Raw genomic sequence first — 7948 nt, 5'->3', positions numbered from 1 at the left:
GGGTGTCCCCCCGTCCGGCTGCCGCCACAGTGCGTGGTGCCCCCAGGCCTTGGGATGGGGCCTGTGGGAGACATTTCGAAGGCAGGTGGAGGACCGAGGCGTGGGGGGCAGCAGGGACAAGCTCTCTGGAGGGGAAGCGGGAGGAGAGCAGGCTGGTGGCGTCCCAAGCCGTAAGGCAATGCCCCGGCCCTGAAGCGACGGCTGAGCTGGAAGCAGCATGGCCACCTGGGCCTTTCCAGCCCTGGAGACCTTCTCCGGGGTGGAAAAACCAAGCGGTGGCTTGGGCTCTCCAGAGCTGCTCATTTGCTGCAGGACAACCCCTCGCTCCCCAGAAAAGGGCCGTGGTTTTTCGTGGTTGTTGCTGGGGCAGGGGTTGTCAGCACCACACATCGTTTATAGCAAGGCAGGTGTGCTAAGTCGACTGCCGTGCTGTGAAATCCTGACGGACACGAGCTTCTGCGTCCCTCGAGTTAAACTTGCATACAGGATACTGCGCTGACCTTCCTGCCTTCATTGTAGTGAAGCCGCTTGTGTTATCGACACCAGACTCCGAGCAGGGGGCCCTGCTGCGCGTGTGCCTTATCTTATTGCCAAAAAGGTATTTCTACAATGTAGATATGGGCCGAGCAGCAGTGAGAACAGCATTCCTGGGTCAGAAATGGCCTTGGGCAGGGGGCCTGTGGTAGGAATAAGGCTTTGTTCACACGGGAGAAGGTATGATAAACATGTCAACTGAGACTGGCTGAGGTTAGCAAATACAAGGCAACATGCCAGCAAAAGCAAAGTTGTCAGTGATTCTGTTAGTCGTTCAAAATAAAGCCTATAAATTATTTTGAATTCATTAGGAATGCTCTTCAGTCTGTAAGCTCTTGAAATGAGTGTGCCTCTTCCCTGTTGATTTATAAATAATCCATTTCCAACATGTCAAGGGTTGATAACTTAAAGAATCTGAGATTCGCAGAAATAAATACAGGACCAGGCAGCATGATTTTATCTCTTTTGGAAGTCAGATGTTAAAACTGGGGTCATGTCAAAGTTAAGTTGCCTTAATTCAGTTCCTTTGTGCTTGTATCGTAGCGTGCGATCTGATTGCAGTCTGTCTGTGTATCGTGGCATCTTCAGTACCAACAAATGCCCGTACCTCAGACCCTACCGTGCAAAGGGAATCTGTAATCGAGTCTGATGATTGCATTCTATGGATTTACAAGTAGAGAGAGTCTTTAATAAATAAGATGTTGAGGTGTTCTTGTTGCCTGTAGCTTGACTCTTATTCCCCTCCTGAGTATCTTCAAATTGCAGTTTTAATCAGTTTAGCCATAAAGGAGGGTTTTTCAGGCCTTGCAAGCAATACCTCCGGTGTTCCCAGCCGGCTTCTCCGAGTTGCAGAAGTTTTGCTCAAGGCTGCTGAGGAAGGCAGAGAGTGATGCAGCGCTCTCATGCAGTGAGCCTGGTATCCTCTGGCTGGGTCGACGCTGTGGCTCAGGCACGGTAAATCCAGCCTGTGTCTGGAAATGTCTGAATCCTGCACACCCTGAACCTATCACACTAGTGCTGTGGGTGGGTGCACCCCAGTTTCCATCTGTGGGAGCCTAACGTTTTTGCAGGCAAAGGGACACTGGTACTGCCACGCTTAAGTCAGCAATGCATTCGTTTTCCACAAATTGTCCAATCCCCTTTTCGATACACTTATGTACTTGGTTGTCAAAGCACATGGCAAGGTAATTTCATTTTGCCTGTTAACTTCAGTGGCTGCTGCTTCTGTTGTAAGCAGCAGTGAATAAATATTCGCTAAATAGCAAAACTGACCTTTCCCTGTGTACATGACACCTTTCGGTTTCTCTAATGAGTAAAGGAGGAGTAATACAAAAGTCTCATTCCCCACACAGCCCTGAGTGTGTCTACAAGTGCTGAAGACTTGAGCCAGTATGTGTGGAAACTGTGGTGTTGTCTATGATGTAGGGCAAGGGCTTGAATGAAGTGGGGCTTTTTGTCCTATAATTAAATAATGTATCATAATAATTCTGGAGAGCAACTGAGTGGAATGGTGTAGTAAGAAGACTTTCAGAAAGCAATTAGGGGTTTAATTAAATCCAGGAACATCTGGAGAGCTTGCCTGAGAGAACCTGAAAAGCAAGATGAGCGACATGCATAACCGTAGATAACATTCAGCAGTTCTTGTTAATGCAGAACGTATTTTCATTTGGTGAGTTTGGAGCTAACAAAAGTATGGGACAAGTGATACAGACACAGAGTTGCGGTGGGAGGCTACAGTGGTGGTTAGAAAGCAAAAATGGGTATTTTGATCTGAAGAAAGTGTGTTTTTTTTCCAGTCTTCTCCACTTCTGTCTTTATATGTCAAGTGTGTTTAACCAAAATATTTGCCTGCTCTCTTCACCCATTCTTAAAGCGGTAGAAAGTGTAGTGATGTGACAGAGTTACTTTCAGACATGGAGATATCTCTATGAAAAGAAACTGAGGTTAGGAATCCCTGCTTCTGGGGTGACTCTTGAACATGTTTCACCTATATGCTTGCATTCATAACCCATGTAGAGGGTAGTCTGGATCTTCTTACTTGGTCTCCCTAATCCTATAGGAGGAAAAGGATGTTGTGTAAATTGAAGGATACTAATTTAGAAACCAGTACACTTTTTTTTTTTTAACTTGTAGAATTAGAATTTGTCAGAGGTAGTGCTGCAGGGGCCAAAAGAATAGAGGCGTTGAAAATGGCCATAGAGAGAACATCATCCCTTTATTAAACAGGATATTCAGGATATTTACTTTCTGTGCCCTTAGGAACTGGTCTTTAGGAAGAATCTCCCCTGTGAGCAGTGACAAGAAATTACTGGCTTTTCCTTCATCAGTCTTTTAACATACCTGATAACGGACAATGTGAGGAGCAGCTTATGGTCATGGTGACTTGTCTTCTGTCCTGGCAGCTGACAGGACCTTTTTATTTTAGGTTAGGTGTTTTGTTTTTTTTTTTAAAAAAAAAAAAACCCAACCTCTTACATCTCAAAGCACTTGATTATAATTACTTCCCAGAGTGAGAGGAGAAGCTGCCAGTCCTGTCCAGGGTCTGCCTTAGCTGCATTCATGGGCCACAACTTCAAGACCTCTCTTTAGGTGTCCTTTTTGTAAGAACTATCTGAGTCTGGAGAATGTCTTGTGCAGAGAGATGCAATTTTATGTAAAATCTTATGACAGAGGCTTCATCTTCATCAACTCCTCTGTTGGAAGTGATCAACACCTCTCGTCTAATGCAGATGTCTGCTCCTCGGTCTCGTTACAGCATTGCCTCCTTGCTTAAATATCTTTCTACTGTCATAGCTTCATCATATGCAGATATTTTTAGAGTAGAGTGACATTGCCTCTGATCTTTTCTTGGACGGCTGTCTCTGGTTGTGGTGGCAGTTGAGCTCAGGAGAGTGCCTTGCCACCTGGCTCTTCTGGCTAGAAACCATTCCCAATCTTGTACCTATTGCTTTGCACATAATATCAAATGAAGGTGAAAGATCTGTTACTATAATAAAGTGAGCTGAAAACACAGGAGTGCTTAGTTCCTGAAAAGCATGTTTAGCTTTCTTAGTTCAGAGGAGTTCCCTCTTCAGCAGCTGGGCACCTGTAACTTCTTATGGGACCTTGCTTTTGGCACCAAGTGGTGTAAATCCCTGATAAGAAACCAGCTGTGCATCTGAGGGAGTTCAGTGCATCTGTCTTGTCTGACAGAAATGTCCCAAACTCTGAAAGGAGGGACATACAGTACACACCTGAAAGGCAAAAGTAATGGCATTGGTGGGTTTATCTCCAGGATCTCTGGGGTAGAGGTCTCTTTCCTGTTGGTGTAATTATCTGCACAGTGGTGCCCTGTTTGAGTGGGGCTCCTTGCCAGTTGTGCACAGTGAATAATAATCCCAAGCTGCGTTTTTCAGCCCCCTTTCTAAAGCCTCCTGTCCATATCTCCTAGAAGGTCAAGCAGAGCTGAGTATGTAGGCTGATGAGCCAATAACCTAGGCTGGAAGATGAAGATGTGGAGCTGGTCAAGCAGCGCCCTTCAGAACCACTGTTAAAATACAGCATATATGACATATGTGAACTTTGCTCTTCTCTGGAAACCTCATAAATGGAGGCATTTCCCAGACCTGGGATCCCATCTGACTGCGTGGAGGGGAGAGTGTGGTCTCCTCTGAACCAGCCACTCCTTGTGCCACAGCAGAGGCAGTTTCCAGGGGATGGAATTAAAACCTGCCCTATCATCACTCTGTTTCACCAAGGAGCGGAAGGTCTCAGGTGAATGAGGCTGTTACCTCACACTGACTCAGTCTCACACTTCACAGCATCGCCTGGTCCAAGAAGAAAGCGGCGGAAGAGCTGTTAGGAACAACTGTATTTTCACCTTGCTGCTTATCTAACCCACAGCCACAAAAATCTTCTATGCACAATGAGTTACCAGGAAGATGTCAGCTTTCCTGGGCATCTCATTGTCCGTTATTTGCTTTGCTTTCATTTGTCCTTTCTCATTCCTGGATGTCTTTCAACTAGCTACCAGTTTAATTTGGACCATAAAGGCAGCAATAATTTAGAGTTAAAATACACAGATCTGAGCCATCTCCAGAGTGTTACAGAGGCTGATATAGGAACATGTAACTTAATTTATTGTTTTCCACCTTCTCTGTTAATGAAATTTAGCTCTAAATTGTTACATGCAAGTCCATGTTCATCTCGGCTCAAAGTAAATTACCTGCAGAAAAAATGCCATATTTCTCCAGCTCCGACATTGATTCATTCTGTGACCTTGACAAGCAAAGACTTAATACATCCGTTTTCCAGTCTGTGGAACAACAATGTGTTTTGTAGAGCTCCATAGCACTCACAGCTGCTTTATCACAGGATTGCTGATAATTACTGCCATGGTATATGAAACACAAACACACTTGTTCTGTGTGTGCATGAAGTGCTTGATAAGAAGCGGGACACACAGGAGGAAAGAAGCCTTAAGCATAACCGTATGTACATGAAAGCTTCATTGTTGGCTTTTAAATGTTGAAAACGGTTGGCTTCTGACAGCTGAGAAGACATTCAGAATGGCTTGTATTTGTCTCAAGTAGTATTAACCTTGGAGGCAGAGAAGTTCATATGAAATCTTATACTTGGAAGTTTGCATGTGCAAAACATGCCCAATAATGTCACGGGTCAGAGTGCCAGCAAGAGGGAGCGTCTGCAGGGGGTTGCCAGGGCCATCCCTCTGTCCTGCTCCCGGGATGGAAGGGCTGCCCTGTTCTCAGTGGGCTCTTCTGAGGACCTTTTGTGCAGTGCTGTTTCCGTCAAAACATACCATGGAGGTCTCAGCTTTGCTATCATTGACACGTTTACTTGCTGCACTGGACAGCTTGTGTGGCTCAATTTTTGTGCTGTGGAAGAGCACTGAAATATATTAATGACTTGCAGCTCAAGCAGATCAAGTCTGTGTACTTGTACGTGTGAGGCTGGAACCACTGTGAAGCCTATTTCAGGGTCTCCTGAGCTCTGTCGACTTCCATATGAGGATGTGAGCTGGAAGAAGAAGAAAGATTTCTTTACCTCGGGAAGAAGAAATATGGAAAGAGGAGAATTTCATGCAGTGATTGCATGAGAGGGCTTAGAAAAGGTGCTGGGTTTAAAATCTATGTTTTTCAAGCAGTTAAATTTTCAGTCCCAGTGGGGTGATGTACCAGCCTAGGCCATCAACTTGAGCAATATTTTCAGTCATTAAAGAAAGTGAGTGTTGTTGACAGGTCTGCCTCTTGCTTCTTGCAGCAAGACTGAAATTTGGCAACTGCATGAAAAATGGGGAAAACTGTCTTCACTTCTGAAGAAAAGGATGAGTAGTTGAAGGGCTAAAACCTTTCAGTAGATGATAAATGTCCGAAGGAGTTTGAAAGTATCTGATGAAATAGAATTTAAAGAAGAATTGAGGCTGGTAGAAGGTACATAGTAGAGGGGTATAATTCTTAGAGTCCAGTGCCACAGCGGTTAATAATCAAACCTGTATTTCCAGGGCTAGCTTTTAACAAGCTGTGCTTCGCTTCATAGATGCCTCCAACCAATGGAGGCTTCCTTCAACTGATGCTGGACATGCCTGGGGCAGACGTCTCTGAGCTCCTCTTCTACAGTAGAGTGAAAGCTGTACCTTTAGACCTCAATTCACCTGCTTTAGATACGTTCCTCAGGCTAAGATAAGCATTTGCCTTCATCCAGTAACTATAATGGCCCCAAGCTTGCTCGGGGGAGACGCATCCACTGCCGATGCTGCATCTCATTAGCAGAGTCCTCTACTGTGTGCACTAACAAGTCTCTGGGGAGCTGAAGACACAGACAGTTCAGTCCCAAAGCGAATCAGACTAGGCACACTGAGGTGTCTGTCACGCCTTGCTCAGAAGTTCCATGTTTCCAAGTGGGTAGATTTGGTCTAGAGTCTGATGTAGTTATGCTGTTGCAGCTCTATGTGGGTATGCTGGGAATGTAATTAAAACGAAGTGAAACACCAGCTGCCTGCAGGCAGGGCTGTTCTGGCTGAAGCATCAGAATTTGATCTTTCTCTCTCTGGGCTTAAATCTCTAGTCTGTAAAGCAATTTTGCTTCGTTCCTTGTCGTATTGAGGTTAAACTTTAGTTAATACATGGATCTTTGTGGTGATGGCCTTTTTCTTTTGATAATATCAAGGCTCCTCAAGAGACCCTGAGTCCGGTATTCAGCACTGTTTCAGGATGTGCAGTGAATAAAGCCTGGGCTGTGTGCTCAACGCTGGAGATTTTAGAAAAAGTACTGATGCTCACTGTTTGATCACATTCATGAGCACAAGGGGTTCATGTCTCAGGCAACCTTCATTCTGGGTCTTGCTACTGAGTGGATTTCTTTATATCCAAACAAAGACACCATCCCATTTGTCTTACGCAAGAAAGCATGATTAAAACCACACGTCTGCCTATGCTAGCATTCTCCAGCAAGTGTTTTAGGATCTTCAGTGCTGGCTCCTCAAGCGATGTCCATACTACTCCGTAGTATTCCTAGAGGGCAAAAGGCCATTTTTACCTTGCAGTGGTATGCAAAATGTTTTTGGGTTTCTTTGCTGTTGAAAAGCTGGGAGGTGAGACATAATTCATACTTGTGCCCATGGGTTGTGTTTCCAGCCGGACAGAACTGCCTGGGGGAAGCCCAGACCACAGTGCAACGGTGCTGCTGCCCCTGGGATCACCTGGGGCAGCTGTGCTTGGCAGAGTTGTGGGGAGGAGGGAGCTCAATCCCCCTGGGAGGTCAGGGCAGGGCAAGAGCATCTGGAGGTGGAATTTGAGCTCTCTAAGCTGTTAGGGTGGCTGGGAGTGATGAGGACATGGTGACATGCTGGCCAGTAAGGCGGGTAATGCAAAGGCATGCCTTGCAGTGCTGGGAAGGACATGGGGCTGAAAGGGATGCCCCGGGTGGTGGGGCTGAGCTGGAAAGACAAAGTACCTCTGTCTGACTTCTCCCATGGGCCAGCACAGCACTTGCAAAATGGATCGAGTGGCTGATCCTCAGCCTGTTACGGTTAGTGGTTGATTTTTCCAGCTGGATAATGCCTGATCTGCTCATGCTCTGCATGAACAGCAGTTGGCCCTGGGGAGGGATCAGGATTGTGTGGCTGGGGCTGAAGCTGCTGCCAAAAGGGCAAGTGCCACCCATGTTTGTTGGGTTAAAGCTACTCCTGAGCAGCCATTTAAAACGTCTTCTGTCTCTGCTCTCCTGATCTGAAGGCAAGGAGTCAGTGAGCTCTTCAGAGTGCTGTTTTTTTTTTCCCAATTATGTGCAATTATTTGTGTAAAGTGTCAGGCCTTCAAGCTGAACTGCTTATTTACTTATTATTCACATGGAGATTCTGCCTCCACAGGTGGAAGTGCTGCATGGTTGGCAGGAGCAGTTTTCTGAGACCCTCTGT

Source organism: Phaethon lepturus, unplaced genomic scaffold (genome assembly GCF_000687285.1).
Source record: "Phaethon lepturus isolate BGI_N335 unplaced genomic scaffold, ASM68728v1 scaffold36635, whole genome shotgun sequence".
NCBI classification, from domain to species: Eukaryota; Metazoa; Chordata; class Aves; order Phaethontiformes; family Phaethontidae; genus Phaethon; species Phaethon lepturus.
The sequence above is the reverse complement of the archived record's forward strand: the minus strand, read 5'-3'. Positions refer to the sequence as shown.